The following is a 27,339-nucleotide window of genomic DNA, read 5'->3' as shown; positions in this document are numbered from 1 at the left end:
GGCCCACTTTGGTCAGCATTATGTTTGTCCTTGACAAGGTAGGATAAAGCTGGAAGGGAGTTCTTAGCCTGGGCCAGAGATAGAACTGTGGCCACCAGGATGGATGGTTCTATGCTTTACCGTAAAGATCTTCTGGAAGGTTGGGTCGGATAGGCGGCAGAAATTGTGCCAGTACAACCAAATATCGGAGTCATAGCCAAGACTGTTTTTGGCCAAATATACTTAACATATAGGGCTTCCCAGGTGGCTCAGTGGTAAAGAGTCCACCTGCCAAGCAGGAGACACAGGATTCGTGGGTTCTATTCCTAGTTAGGGAAGATCCTCTGGAGAAGAAAATGGCAACCCACTCTAGTATTCTTGCCTGGGAAATTCCATGGACAGAGGAGCTGTCAGGGCAAAGAATTGGACATAACTGAGTGACTGCACACATACACGCACGCGCGCACACACACACACACACACTCTTAGTATATATTTAAGTCACAACCTTTTCCTAGAGGAAGCCACTTCCTAGTGTTCCTTGAATGCTACCTCTTGAAGGTGATTGTTTAATCCTTAAGTGGCATTTTACTGTGTGCCTAATATATGCCAAGCATTCAGATCATGAATTAACTAATTTAATGCTCACAACAACTCCATGAGGTAGGCATTATAGTGACCCCCATTTTGCAAATGAAGACATTAAGGTACAGAGAGATCACATCATATACTGTAGGTCACAAAGCCAGGAACTGGTAGTCAGAATTCAAAATATCTCACACTTTATCTTCTACAGTATCATTAAATGTGTTTATTGTGTATTTATACTAGCTGCTGTGCTGTACATTATAGTAAGCAAGATAGAAATGCAGTATTGTTTACTACGCCTGACTTTTCATTTATAAAATTAGAGCTCAATGGGAGGAAAAGGATTTTGAAAAGTAGCTGTTTCACATGCCAGTCAAGGATTGGTTTACTGTTTTCTAGCCTTTTCACCAAGCATTGATACATTTAAAATACGATACTAGATTAGATAGGTTGACAGACAAATGTATGCTCCTCTCTCTCTCTCTCTCTCTAGACATAAAGTGAGAGAACAAAATTAGTGTATCTAGTCATTTCACTGTAAATTCATCTTAACGCTTGATTCAATATATTTGCAGTGAAATGTCTAGATGTGCTATTTTTTTCCTCTCACTTTATGTCCATTTATCTCAGCTACGCCTTTCCAGGTATGTTTATAAATCCCTGCCCTAGCCTTGTGCACCCAGAATGCCTTATCAGTTCCAAATTTAACAAGACATTAAAATCTTATTTATAAATGTATTCCAAAACTATCATGGTAAGTACCATACCACATTATACTCCTGACTAATGACAACCACAATAGAAGTAGCTCTTTTAATTTTCATATTTTTTGTTTTAGTTTCACGTAACACTGCTTGTCTTTGATATCTGCTGAATTAATTTTCTACTCGTTCCAACCCTTCCTCCCCCTCCCAGAGCCTCTGACCAGCACCTCCATCAAATCCATCTTTTCTTCTTCGCTGTACATGTGCCCTTTATTCTGTCTTTCTCAAGTTGCTTTCTGCTTCCATAGAACTTTTTGTCCTTGATTTATTGTTATTGTTTTTCAGTCACTAAGTTGTGTCTGACTCTGTGACCCCATGGACTGTAGCATGCTGGGCTCTGTCCCCTACTCCCTCCTGGAGTTTGCTCAGATTCATGTCCATTGAGTTGGTGATGCTATCTAACCATATAATCCTCTACCAGCCCCTTCTCCTTCTGTCTTCAATCTTTCCCAGCATCAGTCTTTTCCAGTGAGTTGGCTGTTTGTGTCAGGTGGCCAAAATATTGGAGCTTCAGCAACAGTCCTTCCAATGAATATTTAGGGTTGATTTCCTTTAGGACTGACTGGTTTGATCTCATTGACGTCCAATGGACTTTCAAGAGTCTTGCCCAGCACCACAGTTTGAAAGCAACAATTCTTTAGCACTCAGCCTTCATTATGGACCAGCTCTCACAGATTTGTCATGGTGGAGAGCCTTGTGTAGATCAATGAAGCTATGAACCATGCTGTCTGTACAGGACTGCCCAAGACAGATGGGTCACAGTAAAGAGTTCTGACAAGACGTGGTCTAATGGAGAAGAAAATGGCAACCCACTCCACCAGTATTCTTGCCTGGATAACCCCATGGACAGTATGAAAGGCAAAAAGATATGACACTAGAAGATGAGCCCCCCGGGTTGGAGGGTGTCCAGTATGCTACTGTGGAAGGGTAGAGGGCAATTGGTAATAGCTCCAGAAAGAATGAAGTGGCTGGGCGAAAGCAGAATCAACGCTCAGTTGTGGATATGTCTGGTGGTGAAAGTAAAGTCCAATGCTGTAAAGAACAATATTGCATAGGAACCTTAGGTCTATGAATCAAGGTAAATTGGATGTGGTCAAGTAGGAGATGGCAAGATTGAACATTGACATCTTAGGAATCAGTGAAGTAAATTGGATGGGAATAGGTGAATTTAATTCAGATGACCATTATATCTTCTACTGTGGGCAAGAATCTCTTAGAAGAAATGAAGTAGCTCTTATATAGTCAACAAAAGAGTCTGAAATGCAGTACTTTGATGTAATCTCAAAAATGACAGAATGATCTCAGTTCATTTCCAAGGTAAACCATTCAGCATCACAGTAATCCGAGTGTATGCCTCAACCACTGATGCTGAAGAAGCTGAAGTTGACCAGTTCTGTGAAGACCTGCAACACCTTCTAGAACTAACACCGAGAAAAGTTGTCCTTTTCATCATGTGGGATTGGAAAGCAAATGTAGGAAGTAAAGAGATACCTGGAATAAAGGCAGGTTTGACCTTGGAGTACAAAATGAAGCAGGGCAAAGGCTAACAGTTTTGTTAAGAGAACCCGCTGGTCATAGCAAAACGCCTTTTTCAACAACCCAAGAGATGAATCTACACACGAACATCACCAAATGGTCAGTATCAAAATCAGATTGATTGTCCTTGATAGAAACACACAAATTATGTTTTCATTCTTATCTGACTATACATTATTCCTTAACTTTATATGAAAAAACAAAATTCATATACACAGTCATTCAAGCAGTCTACCATTTAGTAGGCATTTGTATAGCTTGTCAACTACCTCTTGCAACCATCTTATGATCTTAAGTACTATTATCCCCATTTTGTAGGTGAGGAACTTAAGGCTCTACTGTGCTAAGTCAACACCACTGATGTTTTGATTTGAGTTCCTGTGGATGTGCTGTGGCCATCTAGTGGCTTCAGGAGTATAGTGATGTTACTTAGGGAAAGTAATTCATGCAGAAAATACAGAGAACATGTTACATTAAGGGGATAAGAAGAATGAAATTTACAGATGTGCCTCTTAAAGGTTAGTGTTATTTTTCTCCCTAAAATTCTATGTGAATAATATTGAGTATACTTTACAACAGGGAATATATTGCTCTTGCTGTGACATGTAACCTGGTTTCTTCTCAGCATCTCCACAATTTATTTAATATCCTAATCATTTTTCATCTGTATTAGGTGCCCTATTCACTATGAATTGCTTCTCAATTTGTTACAAACAGGCTTGACAATTTACAGGAAAACTTTTTTTAGATAGAAATCTCAGATGACTTGGCTGTTTCCCAAACTTAAGATTCCTTTCTTTACATCAGTGCTCCAGTGGGATCCTTGCTGGTTATATTTGTTTTGGAGTAAGGTGGCACATTGGTAAAAGAATCTGTCTGCCAGTGCAGAAGACTCAAGAGACTCGGGTTTGATCCCTGGTTTGAGAAGATGCCCTGGTGTAGGAAGTAGCAACCCACTTCACTATTCTTGCCTGGAATATTCCATGGACAGAGGAACCTGGCAGGCTACAGACCATGGGGTCACAAAGAATCGGACATGACTAATCACACACACAAGTTAAAAGATAACTTAAATGAACCTGAGAAATTCTTAACACTCTGTAATACTTCATTAATCTTTTCCTGGGAACTGTGGAATGTCTGTGTCTTAACTTAGAAATTAAAAAAAAAAAAAAAAACTCAATTTTCCTTTCTAAAATGGTGCTATAAATGAAACAAAACCTTTTATGGTCAATTTCCTCCATCAATTATGCCTTTTCTCCTGAATCTTTAACTATGGACTCTCATTGTATCTTTGTCCTTAGTCTCTAAAGCTGAAGTCTCTCCTATTAAAAAAATAAAAGCACAATCAAATAAAACCCTCCCTCAGTCGGCCTGGCTCAACAGAACTCCTTTAAACTACCAGTTCTGCATAGCTCAACCACACCTTCTATCCCTTTGCCAGAGTGTTTTTCCACTCCCAGTCTATTTTTAAGCAATTGGACTATTTTCATAGAACTGAAGCCTTCTGGTGTGCATAGAACAGAATTATTTTTCAGATGTTGAAAGGCGGTCATCCTGAACATGTAGCTAGGCAGCCTGTTTTTGGTGGACTCCACGCATATGGAGGCTCCTCTCAGCATATGGAAGAAACTTGGTCCTCCCAGCACTACGGAAGTCAGGTATTGATTGACACAGGGCTTGTCTTAGAGTGATAGTGCCCTGTGCATACTAGTGACCTCCGTAATCTTTTCCAAGGATCAGAGAGCTCGGTTGAGTTACTGCTATTTAGATGTACATTACGTATATGCTGGACAGCTAGAACTGTGAACCACCTTAGTCTCTAGGACCCAATATCCCAACTCAGCCTTGGAGACTGGCTCTTATCTTAGTCCACATGCTAGTGGAACTAGTCATAATTAGTTACCATCATATCCCTTCTTTCCTATAAGATCAGTGTTGTTAAAGACTACTGCATATTTGCTGTCTAGTTTTTGTTTGTTTTTTCTTAATTCACTGAAATCTAGCTTCTGCCATTTTCTTTTTCTAATTTTTTTTGTCTTCAATCAGGCAGTTGAACTTCCATGACTCCATTTTCTCCTTCCTACTCGCCTCATACTAGTCATACTGCTCCTCATACTACTCTTCCTTCTACTTTCTGATTGCAGCCTTGTCTAACTCAGTGAAACTAAGCCATGCCGTGTAGGGCCACCCAAGATGGATGGGGCATGGTGGAGAGTTCTGACACATGGTCCACGGGAGAAAGCAATGGCATACCACGTCAGTATTCTTGCCTTGAGAACCCCATGAACAGTAAGAAAAGGCAAAAAGATAGGACACTGAAAGATGAACTCCCCAGGTCGGTAGGTGCCCAATATGCTACTGGAGATCAGTTATCCAAATAATAACTCCAGAAAGAATGAAGAGATGGAGCCAAAGCAAAAACAACACCCAGTTGTGGATGTGAGTGGTGATAGAAGCAAGGTCCGATGCTGTAAAGAGCAATAGTGCATAGGAACCTGGAATGTTAGGTCCATGAATCAAGGCAAATTGGAAATGGTCAAACAGGAGATGGCAAGAGTGAACATGGACATTTTAGGAGTCAGTGAACTAAAATGGACTGGAATGGGTGAATTTAACTCAGATGACCATTATATCTACTAATGTGGGCAAGAATCCCTTAGAAGAAATGGAATAGCTGTCATAGTCAACAAGAGAGCCTGAAATGCAGTACTTGGATGCAGTCTCAAAAATGACAGAATGATCTCTGTTCGTTTCCAAGGCAAACCATTCAATATTATGGTAATACAAGTCTATGCCCTGACCAGTAACGCTGAAGAAGCTGAAGTTGAACGGTACTATGAAGATCTACGAGACCTTTTAGAACTAACACCCAAAAAGATGTCCTTTTCATTATAGGGGACTGGAATGCCAAAGTAGGAAGTCAAGAAATACATGGAGTAACTGGCAAATTTGGCTTTGGAGTACAGAATGAAGCAGGGCGAAGGTTAATAGAATTTTGTCAAGAAAACACACTGGTTATAGTGAACACCCTCTTCCAACAACACAAGAGAAGACTGTGCACCTGGACATCACCAGATGGACAACACCAAAATCTGATTATATTCTTTGCAGCCAAAGATGGAGAAGCTCTATACAGTCAGCAAAAACAAGACTGGGAGCTGACTGTGGCTCAGATCATGAATTCCTTACTGCCAAATTCAGACTTAAATTGAAGAAAGTAGGGAAAACCCCTAGATCATTCAGGTATGACCTAAATCAAATCCCTTATGATTACACAGTGGAAGTGAGAAACAGATTTAAGGGACCATATCTGTTAGACAAACTGCCTGATGAACTATTGATGGAGGTTTATGACATTGTACAGGAGACAGATATCAAGACCATCCCCAAGAAAAAGAAATGCAAAAAAACCAAAATGACTGTCTGAGGAGGCCTTACAAATAACTGTGAAAAGAAGAGAAGTGAAAAGCAAAGGAGAAAAGGAAAGATATACCCATTTGAGTGCAGAGTTCCAAAGAATAGCAAGGAGAGATAGAAAAGCCTTCCTCAGTGATCAGTGTAAAGAAATAGAGGAAAACAGTAGAATGGGAAAGACTAGAGATCTCGTCAAGAAAATTAGAGATACTAAGGGAACGTTTCATGCAAAAATGGGGACAATAAAGGACAGAAATGGTGTGGATGTAACAGAAGCAGAAGATATTAAGAAGAGGTGGCAAGAATACACAGAAGAGCTGTTCAAAAAAGATCTTCATGAGCCAGATAATCATGATGGTGTGATCACTCGCCTAGAGTCAGACATCAGGAATGTGAAGTCAAGTGGGCCTTAGGAAGCATCACTACGAACAAAGCTAGTGGAGGTGATGGAATTCCAGTTGAACTGTTTCAAATCCTGAAAGATGATGCTGTGAAAGTGCTGCACTCAATATGTCAGCAAATTTGGAAAACTCAGCAGGGGCCACAGGACTGGAAAAGGTCAGTTTTAATTCCAATCCCAAAGAAAGGCAATGCCAAAGAATGCTTAAACTACCACACAATTGCACTCATCTCACATGCTAGTAAAGTAATGCTCAAAATTCTCCGAGTCAGGCTTCAGCAATATGTGATCTGTGAACTTCCAGATGTTCAAGCTGGTTTTAGAAATGGCAGAGGAACCAGAGATCAAATTGCCAACATCCGTTGGATCATCGAAAAAGCAAGACAGTTCCAGAAAAATATGTTTCTGCTTATTGACTATGCCAAAGCCTTTGCCTGGGTGGATCACAATAAACTGTGGAAAATTCTGAAAGAGATGGGAATACCAGACCACCTGACCTGCCCCTTGAGAAATCTGCATGCAGTTCAAGAAGCAACAGTTAGAACTGGACAAGGAAAAACAGACTGGTTCCAAATAGGAAAGGAATACGTCAAGGCTGTATATTGTCACCCTGCTTATTTATCTTATATGCAGAGTACATCATGAGAAATGCTGGGCTGGGTGAAGCACAAGCTGGAATCAAGGTTACTGGGAGAAATATCAATAACCTCATGTATGCAGATGACACCACCCTTATGGCAGAAAGCGAGGAAGAACTAAAGAGCCTCTTGATGAAAGTGAAAGAGGAGAGTGAAAAAGTTGGCTTAAAACTCAACATTCAGAAAACTAAGATCATGGCGTCTGGTCCCATCAGTTCAGTTCAGCCGCTCAGTTGTGTCCGACTCTTTGCGACCCCATGAACCACAGCACACTAGGCCTCCCTGTCCATCACCAATTCCCGGAGTTTACCCACACTCATCCATTGAGTCAGTGATGCCATCCAACCATCTCATCCTCTGTTGTCCCCTTTTCCTGCACTCAATCTTTCCCAGCATCACGGTCTTTTCCAATGAGTCAGCTCCTCGCATCAGGTGGCCAAAGTATTGGAGTTCAGCTTCAACATCAGTCCTTCCAATGAACACATTGGACGCATTTACTCTAATATAAAAATTGATACCTGGAAATGGGGAACTTCTAACAGAATCTTAAAACATGGCATTACATAAACAGTCAGACAATTGACAGTGAAGGAATAGATCTTGCAGGCTGGAAAACCAGTGATACTTGTAATACCATTGCAAAATGTTTGGTAGAAATTTTACGTAGTCAACTTGGAAGCCTGACCATCTTCTTTCTATGGACGAGTTTTAGAGGAAGCGTTTGGGAAGAACCAGAATATAAATGTGTGATGGTTGCTCCTTGCTGACTTTAGCAAGATTTTTTGAGAAAGAGATGAGCTCATATCAGAAACGAGGGTTTTGTAAACAGAGATGAAAGGAAATAGAGTGTATAGAAAATTTGGGCCTCACAGGATTAGAAAATCCAACTATTTTTGTAGCCCAAACAGGAGAATAAATACTGTTTTTCAGATATATATATATTTTAAAGTCCTTGCATTAAAATTCCTCATGCTCAGTTGTGTGTGACTCTCTGCAACCACGTGGACAATAGCCCAACAGACATCGTTGACCGTGGGATTGTCCAGACAATAATACTGGAGAACCACTTCCATTTACTACTGTACAACTGTGCTTATTTTCACATACTAGTGAGGTTATGCTCAAAATCCTTCAAGCTAGGCTTCAGAAGTACATGAACCAAGAACTTTCAGATGTGTAAGCTGAGTTTAGAAAAGGCAGAGGAACCAGAGATTAAATTGCCAACATTCGTTGGATCATAGAGAAAGCAAAGGAATTCCAGAAAAACATCTACTGCTTCATTGACTATGCTAAAGCCTTTGACTGTGTGGATCACAACAAACTGTGGAAAATTCTTAAAGTGATAGGAATACCAGACCACCTTATCTATCTCCTGAGAAGCCTGTATGCAGGTCAAGAAGCAACAGTTATAACTAGACCTCAAACACCAGACTGGCTCCAAATTGGGAAAGGAGAACAACAAGGCTGTCTTTTGTCACCTTGTTTATTTAACTTATATGCAGAATACCTCATGTGAAATGCCAGGCTGGATGAGTCACAAGCTGGAATCCAGATTGCAGGGAGAAATATCAACAACCTCAGATATGCAGATGACACCACTCTAAAGGCAGAAAGTGAAGAGAAACTAAAGAGCCTCTTGATGAGGGTGCTAGAGGAGAGTGAAAAAGCTGGCTTAAAACTCAACATTCAAAAAATTAATATGGCAGCCAGTCCCAGCACTTCATAGCAAATAGAAGGGGAAAAATTGGAAGCAGTGACAAATTTTATTTTCTTGGGCTTCAAAATCACTGTGGCCAGTGACCGCAGCCATGAAATTAAAAGATATCTGCTCCTTGGAAGAAAAGTTATGATGCACCTAGACAGCAGAGATATCACTTTGCTGAGGAAGGTTTTATATAGTCTAAAGTTATGGTCTTTTAAGTAGTCTTGTACAGATGTGAGAGCTGGACTATAAAGAAGGCTGAGTGCTGAAGAATTGATGCTTTCAAATTGTGGTTTTGGAAAAGACTTTTGAGAGTCCCTTGGACTGCCTGGATCAAACCAGTCAGTCCTAAAAGAAATCAACCCTGAATATTCATTGGAAGGACGGATGCTGAAGCTGAAGTTCCAGTATTTGGGCCACCTGCTATTCAGAGCCAACTTATTGGAAAGACCCTGCTGCTGGGAAAGATTGAAGGCAAAAGGAGAAGAGGGCGGCAAAGGAGAAGATGGTTAGATAGCATCACAGACTCAATGAACATGAATTTGAGCAAATTCTGGGAGATAGTGAATAATAGGGGAGCCTGGCATGCTGCAGTCCATGGGCTCACAGTCAGGCACGACTTAGCAACTGAACAGCAACAACAAATTAAGATTCTTCAGACAAAGAAAGAAATCTAGCCTTTCAGCAAAGATCAGATTAAGGGTGTTATACTCACTTATTTTTTAAGATTACCTCAAAGTAGCACCATTAAAACAATGAAAAGAGGAATGAGTAGACCATAGATACTACAGAATAAGCTAATTTAAGAACTAGGTTCATAAAAGAACTTTGGCATCATTTTTGACACATAACTGGATATGATTAGTACAAAAGCCTAAAAGTTTTTTTTTTAGGAAGTTGCATTACTAAAGAAACCATAAATCTGACCTGCAAAAGCCATTCACTGTGTCCTCAAGGAGTTTCCAGGAATGCTAGTCTCCAACATCCTCTTCAGTCTTGATCCTGGTGAATGATGGACATGGAAGAACCTCCCAGAGGGTGAACCCAGGGGTCTGCAGGCATAACCAAAGGCATCCAGATGGGTTCATCAGGCAACGTCTTCCATGGTTAGGGCAAAAGTTTCTGTCTGGAAAGAAAACTATTAAGGATTACAGGTTGCTACGTGTTTCCCATTCTTTCATTTTTCACATGGAAGTTTGTATTCTATTCCTGATCCACCATTGCAGATTGGGTTGAAAGTGGGGAACAAGTTAATATTTTTGGTTTATAAGTCACTGGACTACATGTAGCCACATCTGGACAAGACAGAGAAGGCTATACTTTACCCAGAGGTAGTAGACTTTGAGCTGGCTATGGAAATGAATAGGCCCACAGATGGCTCCTTTTAGAGAGAGGTTGAGATGTATGGGAAGAAGGGTGCACTTAGACATCTCGGTGGTGTGAGGGATTGACTGAATCTCTTTGTTTACCTTTACCTGAACTAATACAGTCTTGCTTGAGGTTCTGATTTCTTTATTCAGACACCTGTCGCCTGCATACTGACAGCTTTCAAATTTGTATGTCCAACCAGGATTCTCTTTTGTATTCTAAACCTGTATTATATGAATAGTAGACAGCTTTGCATGGATTTGTCACTGGAAAAACCTTAATCACCAGATGTCCAGGACTGAAATGATTTCATTTTTCCTTAAACATGTACCCTATCAGTGATAGATTGCAATAAATGGTCACAAACTCATCCTGTCCCTCCACACACATCCCTTTGCAACTACTGAACTGGTGCCCTAGAGCCCGTGCTCCACAGCAAGAGAAGCCACCACAATGAGAAGCCCGCTCACAGCAACTAGAGAAACCCATGCAGCTAGTAAATAAATAAAAAATGCAGAAGTCATGATGTGGCACTTATGAGCCTAGACCTCAAGAGCCTTGCAAGCTTTGCCATCAGTCTCTTGGAAAGCTTCTACCATTATGTGAAGAAACTTGGGCTAGTCTCTTTAAGGATGAGAAGCTACGTGGAGAAAGATGCCAAGCTGACATTCAGCACCAAACACCAACATGACTGGCAACATAATGTGCAAGGCCCATGAGGGCCTCTTATTTCATAATTATTAAGAATTTCAAGGTAGCAATAGCAGAACGATGAGCCAAGCACAAGTCACATGTGCATGCTGCTGGCCTTGACAGATGGAGACAACACTTCAGAGCATCAAGCCCTTGTCAGGCTGTCACAGCTGACTGTCACCCTGTGAGTGAGCTCAGACAAAACCAGCTGAAGAACTTCCCAGCCAAGTTCAGCCCAAATTGTTGACCCATAGAACTGTTAGCTAATGAACAATTATTATTTTAAGGCATGAACTTTGATGAGAGTTTGGGCGGCAATAAATAATTAAGTCATCCTTCTAATCTCTTATCCTGAATGATTACAGCCTGAGTCAGTCCAGCTCACCCACACTTTCCATCTCATTCTGTGAGGCCTGAGGAATCTTTATGCTACCTGTTTCTGGATATATTCCTTCTTACCCAGAAATGTATGTAGAGTTGGACTACCGAGGCTTAAATTCTAGATCCTACCATTTCTAATTGTGTGACCTTGGACACATTATCTTTACCCCTTGTGCTTCTATTTCCTTATCTGTAAAACAGAACTGATCTTATCTTTTTTATTAGGATCTGTGAAGGTTGATTGAGTAACACAAATGGCACTTGGCACAGTGACCGTGCTCAGTAAATGTTAGTATTATGACCTTGGATTCAACACACTATCTGTGAGATTCAGGATGAAACTCGCAGGAGGACTGCAGAAGACTTCCAGGGTTGTATGGAAACAGATTCAGAGAGGTTAAAAAAAAAACAGCAAAAATAAGACATAGTCTGGAGAAACTATAAAGTAGTATGCAGTTAGAAACTTGACTTCTGATGTCGGACTTTCTTCTCTCACATCTCAGCTATGCCATTTGTTCTGTTTTTTGTCAAGTTACTTAACCTCTGTAAGTCTTCATTTTATCAACTGTGAAGTGGGACCAATGAAAGGAAATCTGTTATACCATTATTGTGAGGCTTGAGTGAGGACTAAATAATTAAGTCCTATAAGCCCGATTTAGAGAAGTCCTGTGAGCTTGGCATGTAGAATATACGCACCACATGATACTTAAAATGTGAGTAATGGTCAGAAAGGCAAGCCAAGATCATGTTGAGAGGAGAATTACCAAATATGAAGCACACTATATATAAGCCTATAAACAGGATATGAGGTAAGAGATTAGGAGCCAAAGAGAAGATGAACAGATTAAGTTTGGAGATCAAAGCAGAAGTGAAACCATTCAAGACTTTGGTTGCTGCATCAGTAACTCTGGAAGATACATTGCATGTTTCCTTATCCTCACTGCAAAGTGCCATGGCGAAGCAGAAAATGCTTCAGAAGCAGATTTTGGATTAGAGGGAATAGCTCAAACAAATCTTTAGCTCATTCTCCATCAACTAGCCTTTGAGGGCTCTCTCTAGTTTTAAGGTGAAAAAGTGAAAGTGTTAGTCACTCAGTCGTGACCAACTCTTTGCAACCCCATGGACTGTCGCCTGCTAGGCTTCTCTGTCCATGGAATTCTCCAGGCAACAATACTGGAGTGGGTTGCCATCCCTTTCTCCAGGGGATCTTCTTGACCCAGGGATCGAACTTGGGTCTCCCGCATTACAGGCAGATTCTTTACAGTCTGAGCCACCACGAAAGCCCATTTTTAGGGTGGTTCTTGTCTTTTCCTTCCTCGACAGTCAAGAACCCATTTATCCACAAATTATTTATTGAGTACCTTGGAATACAACAATTTCCAATTGTACTGTACTCCCAGAGCCTCAGACTAACAGGAGAGTCAGATAATGAAACCAGCAATCTCAATACTTTGTGAGAACTTAGGAATCAGAGAAAACCTCCTAGAAGAAGTTACATTTGATGTGAAACTTAAAATATAGATAAGTAGGCATCAACTAGGGCTTCCCAGGTGGCTCCTGCCAATGCAGGAGACATGGGTCTGATACCTGGGTTTGGAGGATCCCCAGAGGACGAAATGGCAATTCCCTCTAGTATTCTTGCCTGAGAAATTCCATGGACAGAGGAGCCTGGTACACTACAGTCCATGGGGTCGAAAAGAGTTGGGCATGACTTAGTGACGAAATAACAACAAGGCATCAACTAAGCTGGTGAATGGGGGAAGAGTGTGGTTGCTGGCTTAGGGAGAAGGGAGTATTCCAGGTCAAAATAACAGCATATACAGATGCATAGAAGGAAGACAATCAGGAGCTTGGGGGAATTTAAAGTAGTTCAGTTGGGCTGACAAATTGAGCTAGAAGCTAGAAAATACTAGAGAGAAGGATAATGAGATGAAATCTCCTCTGTTAAGGAATCTGGACTTTATCCTAAAGGCAGTGGGAGTCTATTCTAGTTTCTAAGCAGAGAAGTGACATTTAGAAAGACTACCCTGATTATAATGTGGAGAACAGAAGATGCAGGATAGAAAGCCTACTACCTGAGTTTGTAATAAAATTTTATTGGAACACAACCATATGCATTCATTTCCATGTTGTCTATTGCTGCTTCCAGGCCATAAGTGCAGAGCTGACTGACTGACCATTTGGCCCACAAAGCCTGAAATATTTATAATCTAGCTCCTTACGAAACCCAGGGAGATTATTGCAGTAACCTGGGTAAGACAATATTCCTGTCTTCCCAACACTGGGGAAGAAAGGAATCTTAAAAAGGCAGTCATTGTCAATAGCTGAAGAAATCATGACCTAGATATCAGTTGTCATAATCTGTTTTGTTTCCTCTAAGGGTTTTATAGTATCCAGTTTTTCATTTAGGTCTTTAGTTCATTTTGAGTTTATTTTTGTGTATGGTGTTAGAGAATGTTCTAACTTCATTCTTTTATATGTAGCTGTCCTGTTTTTCCAGCAACACTTATTGAAGAGAATGTCTTGTCTTCATTGTATATTCTTCCCTCCTTTGTCAGACTTTAATTGATATAGGTATGTGGGTTTATTTCTGGATTTCTGTTCCATTGGTTTATATTTCTATTTTTGTGCCAGCATCAAAAGCTGATTCCTCTAGGTCTGTTTTTCTTTCTCAGGATTGCTTTGACTATTTGGGCTCTTTTGTGTTTCCATATAAATTTAGAAATTTTCTGTTCTATTTTTGTGAGAAATGCCATTGGTAATTTGATAGGGGTTGCACTGAATCTGTAGACTGCCTTGGAAAGTACAGTCATTTTGACAGTATTGCTTCTTACAATCTATGAACATGGTATATCTTTCCATTTGTTTATGTTATCTTTGATTTCTTTCATCAGTGTTTTAAAGTTTTTCGAGCACAGGACTTTTGTCTCTTTAGGTAGGTTTTTTTCCCAGGTGTTTTATTCTTTTTGATGAGATGGTAAATGGGACTATTTCCTTAACTTCTCTTTCCAATCTTTAGTTGTTAGTGTATAGAAATGCAAGAGATTTTTGTGTATAGTAAGTCCTCTACATAAAAATTAGTTCTATTCTGAGAGCACATTTGTAAGTCAAATTTGTTTATAAGTACAACAAAGTTAACCTAGGTACCCAGCTAACACATTTTGTTGCAGGAAGGGGGACCCCTTCCAGGGCTCAAAAGTGGGCTCTTGTCTAACACTCGAATGAATTGTCTGAGGAGACACATGTGCTGACAAAGCAAGAGATTTTACTGGGAAAGGGTGCCTGGTGGGAGAGCCGTAGGTTTAGGGAACCCAGGAGAACTGCTCTGCCTAGTGGCTTGCGGTCTCTGGTTTTATGGTGTTGGGAGTAGTTTCCAGGTTGTCTTTAGCCAATCATTCTGACTCAGAGTCCTTCCTGGTGCTGCACACCATGTCCAGTCAAGATGGATGCCAGCGAGAAGGGTTCTGGGAGGTGGTCAGACCGGTGGTGTCTCCTTTTGACCTTTTCCAAACTCTTCTGGTTGCTGGTGGCTTATTAGTTCCATGTTCCTTACCAGGACCTCCTGTCATAAAACAACTCATGCACATGGTTACTATGGTGCCTGGCCATGGTGGGCGGTTTGTCAGTGTGCTTCCCCTAACAATTTGACTATATAGTACTGTGCTGTAATAGGTTTATAATACTTTTCACATATATAATACATAAAAATAAATACAAAAAATAAAATGTTTTTAATCTTATAGTACAGTACCTTGAAAAGTATGGTAGTACAGTACAACAGTTGGCATACAGGGGCTAGCATCAAGTGAACAGGCAGGAAGAGTTACTGACTGGAGGAAGGAGAGGACGAGGGAGATGATAAGAGTAGAAGGACTGTTAGGATGGAGGGCAAGCTGCAGTCACTCATCCCTGACATTGATGGAGCACATGTTTGCATCTTTGAAAGTTTTCAATTTGATGGTTCATATGTAGAAGACTTACTGTGTTAATTTTGTATCCTCCAACTTTACTGAATTCATTGATGAGCTCTAATTGTTCTCTCATGGCATCTTTAGGATTTTCTATCATGTTGAGACTGGTTCAAGCCCCTATTACACAACTCTTAAACAAAGTACAGTATCTCCTGAAGTGTTCTGCAGTTTTCTAGATGCTTGTGGTTTAGCATTACCATGGAGCCTAGTCCTACCAATGAGTTCAGTTTATGGACTGTCTCGCTGTTTTGGCTGTGCTGTCTTTGTTCTGCTCCTGTTTGCTCCAGCAGTGGAACTTGGCCCCATGATTTCTTCACTTATCCAACCATCATCTCCACTTATAGTGTGTATGCTGTGGGGAGGTGGGGTGGTGTAGGGGTAGTGGAAGACTTACTGAAGATTTGAGAGACATGAGGGGAGTTAAAAGAAATGCAAGTAACAGAATATTGCACATGAAAAAAAGTATTTTAGGCATTATGAAGTTACTCTGCCTTCTGTCTCTTTTCTTTCTCTTCTGTCTTCTCTTTTCTCCCCAACTTTTTCCATACCCCTAAGTGAATTTCTAAAGTAGAACAATCTTTGTTTATACTGCCTCTTGCTAATCCAAGCTCTCAAGCACTATTCCATAACAACGTGTCTATTCATAACAACTCATCAAAGTATTTCCCTCTGAGAAGAATTCTAGTGCCTGCTGTTGAGAAATTGGTTTAACTTTACTACGGTAGCAAGGCATCTTGGAACCAGGGTGGGGTTCGAGGATAGGCTTGGATCAGATGAGGTGTAATCTGACTCACTCAGGAAAGGAAGGAGTCCAAAGCTGAGGGAGGAGGAAAATGAAATAGAGAAACCAAGATTACTTCCAAAGAGTAGTGTAAATATCAGACCTAAGTGGTGAATGGAAGGTTGTAAATAAAAGAGGAGGTCAGAGATCTAGAATAAAGAAAATCAACCCAAAGAACTGTATTGTAGACACTTGACTTCTTGTGAAGAGAGATTATGTCATAACTGTTTTTATGTATGCACCACTTAATACAGTGTTGAATACAAGGAATGTTTGACAAACTGAACCCTCAACCTCATGCCATTTCTGAAATCTGATTCGCTTTGTGTTCCTGGGACTTTGCTCTTCTGATACAGATCAATCTACTATGTCTGAACAAATCAAGCAGTATTGCCTTTATTTCTAAACAACCCAGGTAGAAGACTAGAGATCTCCTCAAGAAAGTTAGAGATACCAAGGGAACATTTCATGCAAAGATGGGGACAATAAAGGACAGAAATGGTATGGACCTAACAGAAGCAGAAGATACTAAGGAGAGGTCAGGTCATAAGGATACACAGAAGAAGATCTTCAAAAAAGACCTTCATGATGCAAATAACCATGATGGTGTGATCACCCATCTAGAGCTAGACATCCTGGAATGCAAAGTCACGTGGGCCTTAAGAAGCATCACTACAAACAGAGATAGTGGAGGTGATGAAATTCCAGTTGAGCTATTTCAAATCCTAAAATATGATGCTGTGAAAGTGCTGCACTCAATATGCCAGCAAATTGGGAAAACTCAGCAGTGGCTACAGGACTGGAAAAGGTCAGTTTTCATTGCAATCCCGAAGAAAGGCAATGCCAAAGAATCCTCAAACTACTGCACAATTGCACTCATCTGACACGCTAGCGAAGTAATGCTCAAAATTCTCCAAGCCAGGCTTCAACAGTATGTGAACCATGAACTTCCAGACATTCAAGCTGGATTTAGAAAAGGCCGAGGAACCAGAGATCAAATTGCCAACATCCATTGGATCATCGAGAAAGCAAGAGAATTCCAGAAAAACATCTATATCTGCTTTATTGACTATGCCAAAGCCTTTAACTATTTGGGTCACAACACACTGTGGAAAATTCTGAAAGAGATGGGAATACCAGACCACCTAACTGGCCTCTTGAGAAATCTGTATGCAGATCAAGAAGCAACAGTTAGAACCAGACATGAAACAACAGACTGGTTCCAAATAGGGAAAGGAGTACATCAGGGCTCCTTTGACGTATATTGTCACGCTGCTTATTTAACTTCTGTGCAGAGTACATCATGAGAAATGCTGGGTTGGATGAAGCACAAGCTGGAATCAAGATTGCTGGGAGAAATATCAATAACCTCAGATATGCAGATGACACCACCCTTATGGCAGAAAGTGAAGAACTAAAGAGCCTCTTGATGAAAGTGAAACAGGAGAGTGAAAAAGTTGGCTTAAAGCTCAACATTCAGAAAACTAAGATCATGGCATCTGGTCCCATCCCTTCATGGCAAATAGATGGGGGAAACAATGGAAACAGCGAGAGACTTTAATTTTGGGGGTTCCAAAATCACTGCAGATGGTAACTGCAGCTGTGAAATTAAAAGACTCTTGCTTCTTGGAAGAAAAGCTATGACCAACCTAGACAGCATATTAAAAAGCAGAGACATTACTTTGCTGACAAAGGTCCATCTAGTCAAAGTTATGGTTTTCTCAGTAGTCATGTATGGATATGAGAGTTGGACCATAAAGAAAGCTAAGCACTGAAGAATTGATACTTTCGAACTGTGGTGTTGGAGAAGACTCTTGAGAGTCCCCTGGACTGCAAGGAAATCGAACCAGTCCATCCTAAAGGAGATCAGTCCTGGGTATTCAGTGGAAGGACTGATGCTGAAGCTGTAACTTAATACTTTGGCCACCTGATGCAAAGAACTGACTCACTGGAAAAGCCCCTGATGCTGAGAAAGATTGAAGGCGGGAGGAGAAGGGGATAACAGAGGATGAGGTGGTTGGATGGCATCATCAACTCGATGGACAGGAGTTTGAGCAAGCTCCAGGAGCTGGCACAGGAAGGGGAAGCCTGGTGTGCTACAGTCCGTGGGGTCACAAAGAGTCGGACACGACTGAGTGACTGAACTGCAGTTTATTTCACATGTTCTGTCTTCAAATAGAGCTACAGTATTGCTAGTTTGTATCATGACAAAAATGGCAATAAGCAGCTGTTAATGCAACCACCATAATTTGTCAAATGCCTACTGGATCTAAAGTGCAGTCAGGTATTTACCCATGTTCTTTCCTGTATACCTCATATAGAAAACTTGGTATTGCCTAGTATGTTCATTGTGTAGATGAGGAGCCTGTTGCTCAGAGAAGTTCTCTTTCCTTAGGTCGTGATAAGTGGCATGGTGTCTGGCTTCAAAACTGTTGACCTCAGTAATACTAGCCTCTATTTTTTCCTGACTCATTGCTCTGCCTCCAGGTTAAGCCTTTGAGTTCTTTACATCCCTTGCTTAAAAACATTCATTGTTTCCTCATTTGCTCCTGAGCAGAGTCTGCAATATTTAGTGTGGCATAGTTTATTTTTCACAATCTCTGAAGTGACCCTTATTGCTATTTCCATATCCGTACATTGAGTTCCAAGCATTTCTGGTTCCTGGGGACATCCCAAGTTCCTTCATGCTTCCAAGATTTTGCACGTTTTCACTCTTTCTAGAGTGCTCTTCCTCCTCAACTTGCCTGGGCTTTAAAATCAGGAACATAATTGCTAATTAGTCTTTCCTGGAAGATTTCATAGTCACTCTGGGTTTTGAGTCTTCTATTAGTAAATTGAGACTATGTTTCCTACATTTTGGAAAGAGGTTATCAGGGATGAATTGTGGCTTTGACACTCACTAGCTGTATCATCTTGGGAAAGTTGCTTGACTTCTCTAAACCTCAGGTTCTTTTCTTCATAAAATAGGATAATGAAGTTTATCAGAAACAGGGCCTGACACAAAGTAAGTACTATTATTTTATCACTCTTGTGTGAATTAAATAAAATTAACATACATAACATTCTAACACAATAATTGTTAGCATACTGTGCTTCTTTTAGTGACTTCCATGTCACCCTTCAAAATTCAGCTCAAATTCACCTTTATAATGCTTTTCTGGAATCATTCTGTACATTCCTTACATGGTTAGCCATTTTCTTAATTGTTCTCACAAATCTTGAATTTTACTTTTTATATCCCATGTAATTATTTGTTTAACCTCTTATCTTTGCCAGTCTGGACTCCTTGAAGACAAAGACCATTTTATAATCCAGCCAAACATAGCATGAATAGATGTTTTATATACATCAGTTGATTGAATGAATTACTACATACATTAATAAACAAAAATGAGCCTCAAAGAACTTATTGTTGGTAGTAATACTACCACCAGTACTACTACCACTGTGTAATGTTTATCAAGTGTCACTTGCTCAATACTGTCCCTAAGCTCTTGGAACTCATTAGCTCATTTAACTCTAACAACAGCTCTGTTAGGTAATTATTGTCCCCATTAAAACTTTGCGAAAACAATGAAACCTTATTGCCATTTTATAGATAAAGTAACTGAGGATCAGAGAACGTAGTCAAAATCAAACAGCTAATAAGTAACATGGGGTTTCCCTGGTGGCTTGGTGGTAAAGAATCCACCTGCAATGCAGTAGACTGCCTGTAATGTAGAAGACGTGGGTTCAATCCTTGGGCTGGGAAGATCCCCTGGAGAACAAAATGACAACCCACTCCAGTATTCTTGCTTGGGAAATCCCACAGACAAGGGAGACTGGCTGGCTACAATCCATGAGGTTGCAGAGTCAGACACAGCTTAGTGACTAAACCATCACCATCACCAGTAAGTAATATACTCAAAATCAAACAGCTAGGAGGTAAGGTGAAATCAAACAGTAAGAGGTATAGAAAAAAATGTCATGTTTCAGTAGAAAACTTGGTATTGCCTACAAGAAATCTTCCAGGTCACCTCGCTCTTGCTTTTCATTGTCTTGGAACTATTGCACATCCTTCTGAACCAGCTGATTGTAGCTGCTTATCATCTTTGCTTCATTTTACAACTTTGAATAAATGTGTCTTTTTTTTTTAAGATTATCTTTTGAACAGGTTGTAACATCTGCTTGGTTCCTTCACTGAACGAGTTAAATAACATCTTTAACTTTTTTGCTTTTCTGTCTGAATCAGCCATGATTTTAGTTTTTTTCTGAAAATCATCTTTTAACAGAGATACAACTGGAATGCAACTCCCACTCGCAATGACGTCAAAGCCCATTTCTGTACCTCACAGGCCTCCAACTTCTCTGTGCACTTTACCAGGGAGCCTGTTTTCAAGTTGCAGAATTCTGAGTTCCACCTCAAGAGAGTCTGATTCTGTAGCATTTTGTTTTTAACGGAAGACTCCAGTTATGCTGTTGCAGGTGGTCTGAAAAGCACTGCTTTGAAAAACTATATAATACTGTTTTTTTTTTTTAAAGTGAAAGTGTTAATCGTTCAGTTTTGTTCGACTCTTTGCAATCCCCAGGACTGTAGCCTACTGGGCTCCTCTGTCCGTGGGATTCTCCAGGCAAAAATACTGGAGTGGGTAGCCATTCCCTTCTCCAGAGGATCTTCCCAACCCAGGGATTGAACCCAGGTCTCCCACATTGCAAGAAGACTCTTTACCATCTAGCCACCTGCAGGTTTTTTTTTTTTAAAGCAGATGAGTAAAAATGCTTATACAAAGCAAGCTACAAACTAAGTTTCAAAGAAAGAGAGAAGAGGAAAAGAGAAACTTTGTCTGAAAGAAACACTAAGTTTTGTGAAGAAAGTGGTGTTTGATCTGGACCTTAAACTAGGGAAGCTTTTGACAGAAAGATATGAAGACAAGACATCTTGTTTTGAAAGCAGTATGAGCAAAGTCAAGGAGGGAGGAAAATGCACAGCACTTTTGGGAGAATGACTAGTGGTTGCATTTGACTAAACTGAGTAAAAATTTTGAGGGGTGGCATGAACAATAAGACTGGAAAGGTAACTTTGAACTAGAATGGAGGATTTGATGCCATGCATTTACTTGAAAGGTCATAAAGAGTAATAAAAAGCTTTGATTGGACATAAAAGGATAAGATAATCAACAGCAAGTTAAAAGAATCCTGAAGAAGCATGAGGTTAGATGAAGAGAGAGAGGCAATCTAATGAATGGCCAGGAAAAGAACGATGAGAGATCACAAGGATTTGAGGTCTCTTCTGTAATTAATGAATATTTATGATGGTCTGTCACATGTGAAATATGTGTTATTAAGCAGTGGGAAGGAAGCTGTTGTCCTGGTAGTTTGTGTGTAAAGGCTCAAAAAGGGAAGATGTCAGAGAGACGTCAGAGGTTAAAGAAGGTATATGGGCCTAAACTTTGGCGAGCGAAAGAGGAAAGGGTGCAAGACGTAAACATATGAATGATTAGAGAGTAGAATTGATAGAATTTGGTGTCTACTTGGATACAGAGGGCTAAATAAGAGGGGAGAGTCTAGGAAAGTAGAAGTTTCTGGGTTGGGTAATTAGGCACATAATGACTCCATAAACAGAAAAAAAGAGCATGGGGAAGAAGAGGGGATAATGAGTTATGCTTTATTGCATTTGAAGAACCTGAGAACATATAGTAGGATATTGGGGATGTAGGTCTGGAGCTCAAGAAAGAGAGCTTTAGATAGCTATTATGTAAACAGAGTTGATAACAGATGTACTTGGTGAATTGGGGAAATAGGGAGAAGAGTTAAGCCAAAGATGAGATCAGGTCTAAATTGAATGAGGCTGTCACTTGGAGTGGGTGGAAATGAACTAAGCAAAAGGTTGACTGAAAAAATCAGAGCTCAGAATTAAAGCATGAAAGCCCATATGTTGTCAGGCTATGCAGGAAGTTGTCTAAACTTGGAGATGAAAAAAAGTCAAGGGGCCAAGAGAGTACGAGAGTTTACTGAGAAATAAAAGCAAGGTAGATGAATTAAGTTAAAGAGTGTTTTCCCTAGGACTTATTTTAGGATTAATGCTGTATTTGTTTGAAGAACTACTTTAGGTAAGCAGTGAAAACTCCAGGGATTTTAAGAGACTTAAGATGCCCACTCAATTCTCATGTGAGGAAAAAGGGAGAGGAACACAGAGCTGTTTCACAGATCATTTGACTCCTCAGGAATCTCCTCAATTATATGTTGAGTTGGGGAAAACCATGAAATTCTTAGAGATAATTTACTATTAAAGCTAGAGGGAGGGTTGAACTCTGGGTACAGGGTGTTGCAGGGCAGCAGGAGTGTCAGTGAATTAATTCTTTGTGCTTTTATGTTGATATCCAAATTCAAAGAATGATTGGTTTTTACTGTTGTAATGGTTATTACAAACCAAAGAAGGGTGGATCTACCATAAAACACATCTAAATTATTGAGGAGACATGTGGTTTTAAATGTTAGCTCTATTTGTTTGTCCTCTTTCCCTTCCAGATGAATATGTTGAATGTAGACAGTTGTTTTTAGCTGTTGGTTGTAGTTAGTTTTTTCTATGAATTTCTTGTATGGCTTGCATCAGAATTTATGCAATTAAAAATATTTATTCATTTAGTTGGCTGCACTGGGTCTTAGTTGCGACACGTGGGATCTTTTTTTTTTAAGTTGTGGTATTCAGGAATATTTTAAATTTGGTTAAATGTAGCATGGAGGATTTTTTTAAAGTTGCAGCACGTGGAGTCTTTAGTTGTGGCATGTGGGATCCAGTTCCCTGACTAGGGATCAAAGCCGGGCCCCCTGCATTGGAAGTGTGGAGTGTTAGCTACTGGATCACCATGGAAGTCCCAAATTTATGCACACAGAGAAATGGTTTGTTTGTTTATTTAAGGCAGATGTAGGGCAGAAATACACACCTGGAGAGAAGGAGTGTGAGCGTGCTTTCTAATGAGGAGGAGCTCAGTAAGTCCAAAGCTAAACAGAGGTACACACCCAGAGGGGAGTGTGGGTGTCCAGAATGAGGAGTGTAGTAAAGAGGTGATTTAAGTCACTTTTATAGGACCGTCCTTCTGGGTCTTTATTTTTCTTTCTTCACACCTGACTGGTCCTAGGACCCACCCCAACATACATGTGCAGCTTTTTATTATGATGGATCCTCCTGTAAAGGCCTGTGGGTGCATGTTCACATTTATTATGGGGTTGGGCTCCTTCCCTTTTTGACCCCGAAGAAGCCTTTCTGCACATGTGCAGACAGTAAAGTCTTCCTTGATCTCAGGAGTGGGCACCTTATCACTTTAGCAGAGTTCACCTTTTGCCACTAGCTTTGTCCTCAAAGTGTCTGAGTGAGAACAAAGCTTCAGTTTTACTCTACTTGACAGACATCCGCTGTCCAGCCCAGGGGCCCATCTATCTCCTACCTCATTGTAACCGATGGTGGCAATTGAGTTCGATTAGAAGATGTGGGAACAAGCCTGGAGCAGAGGAGACAGTTGCAGTAATGCAGATCCTAAAGCTTCTGTGGGGCTGGAAAGGAGTCCAAGGTGTCTTTCAGTTGCTGGTGGATCATGTTGGCCATGCAGAGAAATAGAGAACTACTGCAGATAATACTCCCTCTGCCAACTGGTTATTGCCAAATATCCAAATTCCTATGACCTCACCTTCTATCTATAAATGTTTAGAGGAAAAGTGAATTTCATATCTATATTGAAAGAAATAGTTTCTATGCTAAAAAATTTTGACATTTCATTTTAACTTGGTATATATATGATTTTTATGAAACCCTTGGTTTGTATTTGACTGGAGGAAGAATTCATAGACTAACTTAAATTTCCTTATCTTGATGATCTTTTTCATCATCGATATTATAGTTTCTAACATGCTGTGAATAAATAGTATTAATAGTTAAAATTTTCCTTACCCCACAACTCATTTCCACCTACTTTTTGGCTACTAAACATTATGTTAGCATTTTGAGACACTCCACATTTTATTATGGGACATATTTCAAAAAGTTTGAAGACACTTAATTTAACAGTCTTTCAAAAATTATTTCTTACCTCATATTTTCTGGCAAGCAGAATTTAAAAGTCTGTGACTAGAACCACACATTTTCTGGTGGAGAAAAAATTTCCAACGGATGATTTCTTTTTTTATTAAAGCTAGATTGGCTTCCTAGTATATTACAAAGTATAACAGCAGTATATTGAAAAGAGATGATAATTTTTTGAAACTGTTACTTACTGGAGGTCAAAAATGTTTTGTTTGTACTAAAAGGCAAAGAATACAGGCCTCAAGATTAAGTGGCAGATCAGAATGTTTTCTGTTTTTGTAAAATGTAATGTTTTCAGAATATTATTTTCTATAAAAATAATAATTATAACTGTCATTCTTAATGCTTCTAACTTCTTATACAGAGTGCCTAAAACAGTAACTTCAGTTAGTGATGAACACAGTTTAAATTGTGGGTTGATTATAGTAATACTATCACATGGATAGGCTTTCCTGGTGGCTCAGTGGTCAAGAATTGCTGCCAACACAGGAGATGCAGGTTTGATCCCTGGGTCAGGAAGATCACTTGGAGAAGAAAATAACAACCCACTCCAGTATTCTTGCCTGGGAAATTCCATGGACAGAGGAGCCTGACAGGTTACAATTTATAGGGTCTCAAAGAGTCGGACATGACTTAGCGGCTAAACACCAACAGCAATCAGATGAACAAAAATCATAATGACATTAGGAGATCAATTTGATTGGGACATATAAGGGAGATATTATGTTTGTATGTTAAAAAAATACTGTCATGAAAATTTCTCTTATTTTTTAATTTTAGTTAAATTAAAATTAAAAAATAAGACTTTTAGGATAGTTTATATGACCAGTGCATATGAACATATGACCAATGAAGTAGTTGAATTATATCACTACAAGATTTGATTCTTTTGGAACTGAGTATATTTGGCAGAGGATGGAGCTAGGGTAGGAGATGTTTATACTAAGGAATATTTCTAAATTCTAAAATTATATTTGACTATAAGGACTATGAAAACTACTTATGAATAATTTATCAACTTATTTTTTAAAAAACATGATTGTTCATAGCATAAGGATGAAGAACATACTGATTTTTATCATACCAATATATGGGTTATTCATATTTCAAAACAGCAAGCATGAATTTTAGTATGTTGATAAGCAGTAGTACTCCCATGTTATCTTCTTAAGATCTGTATGCCTTGTTAACAAAATGTATGGGATATAGAACTTAAAGAAAGACACAACTTCATAAATTTCCCATTTTTTTGCTCAAAATGATGCCACTCTAAAGAATGTAGTGAGAAAATACTGAGCAGGTAATACAACAATCTGTGTATGGATGGGATGAGGTTGGTCAGTTGTAATTTGCTTATCTTTAATGAATGAGGGCCGTTTATAATGTGTAAGGGTCATTTTTATATTTCTTTATATATCTCTTGTCTGTTAACATCCTCTTTTCACGGGGGATGGTTGCAGGTCTTTTTTCCTCTTAATTTCTAGAAGCTTCGTATATATTAAGGAGATTAGCTCTTTATCTGTGATTTGAGTACTAGATATTTTTTCCCTGGTTTGTAATTTGTATTTCAGCTTTGCTCATGTTATTGTTATTAGTTTTTGCCTTATAGTAGTTTTTTATTTTTAGTTAGATTTATTAATATTTTATGATTTCTAGATTTTGAGTCATAGAGAGGCCTTCCTATTCCAAGGTAAGAAAAAAATTCACTTATATTTTCTTAGAGTAGATTCATTTGTGTTCATAGTTTACATATTTGACCCATTTGAATTTATCTTAGTATACAGTATGAAATACAGATTTAAATTTATTTTTTCCACATGTTATCTATTTATTAAAAAGTCCATTTTATACTACTGATTTGATGACATGTATTTGGGTCTGTTTCTGGACTTTCTATTTAGTTCCATTAGTATCTCTATTCCTATGGCTTATCCCCAAATATTTCATTATTGAGGTCCTCTAGTATTTTTTAATATGTATTGGGAGATATTTTTCCTTTTCAAAAGAGTTTTTTGGGTGATTCTTGCTTACTTATTTTTCCATATGAACTTTAGAATCCGCTTGTCCTATTCCAGAAAATAGTTTCTTTTGATTTTCATTGACATTGCAATAAATTTAAAAATTAAAACTTTTGGAGAATTGACATACACTGACTTTTCCTACTTAAGAACATGGTCTACTGTTTCATTGTTTGAGTCTGCGTTGGGTCCTATAGGAATGTTTTAAAGGTTTTCTCATATAAGTTTTTCATGTTCCTCATTAAATTTATTCCTAGGCACTTGATGTTTTTTGCTCCAGTTACAAGTGGAGGCTTTTATTTTATAAGAGGGTATTGTGTGTGTATACACATATCTATATATATCACAGATTTTCACAAATTAATTTTATATCCTCCTCCCATACTTAATTTTCTATTGTTTATATTTTTCAGTTGATCTTCTTGGAGTTTTCTAATTACATAATCATAATATACAAATAATTACAATTTAATAACCTTTTTCTCCCAATCGTTATTGTCTTTACTTTCTCTCTTTCTCTAGTACCTTTGACTGATAGCTCTAGTACCACTCTATTAGCAGAGGAAGAGTCGCCACACCTCTTGTCTTCCTCTTTACCTGAGCAGGAATCCTCCAGTGTTTCCCCATTAAAGTTGAAACTAGCTTTGAATATTTATAAATTTCTAGTCAGATGTTACCAGTTTACTCTATCTGGAAAACTGAAAATTTGGTCCATTAGTAAGGTCTATAAATGTCCAACAGTAAGAGATCGGTTAAATATATTATGATATATCCATTGAATGGGATAGTCTGAGCAATTACAAAATAATATGTACTGTTTTAATTCTTCTTGCTGTTTAAAAAATCCTAAAGTATATGTAAGCATGCATGGAAAAGTATCTGGAAGGACAGTCAACAAACTGATCTAAAAGTTATAAACATATACGTGAACCAGTGACTGGTAATGTCTATTGAATTTGTAACATTTTTTACAAATTTATGAAAATATAATATTTTGGCACAATAAAACAAAAAGTTACAAATTTAAGAAGAATAAATCCATGTCCT

The 27,339-nt window shown here is 39.1% G+C and overlaps 1 protein-coding gene across 3 annotated transcripts in view; it reads left to right on the top strand.

Moving 5' to 3' along the window:
* TLCD4 (TLC domain containing 4) overlaps window positions 1-27,339 on the top strand; it is a 112,995-nt gene that overhangs the window by 6,965 nt on the left and 78,691 nt on the right. Inside the window, exon 1 of one of the 3 annotated variants that reach the window (XM_061121324.1) lies at window positions 25,935-25,964. The exons of the other annotated variants lie outside the window; for them this stretch is intronic. The gene's annotated coding sequence lies outside the window, so the exon portion shown is untranslated. Of the gene's footprint in view, window positions 1-25,934; window positions 25,965-27,339 lie in introns of those variants that run through there. 3 annotated transcript variants of the gene reach the window in all.

Source organism: Dama dama, chromosome 20 (genome assembly GCF_033118175.1).
Source record: "Dama dama isolate Ldn47 chromosome 20, ASM3311817v1, whole genome shotgun sequence".
Lineage (NCBI taxonomy): Eukaryota > Metazoa > Chordata > Mammalia > Artiodactyla > Cervidae > Dama > Dama dama.
Note: the sequence above shows the minus strand (reverse complement) of the source record. Positions and strands in the feature narration are given on the sequence as shown.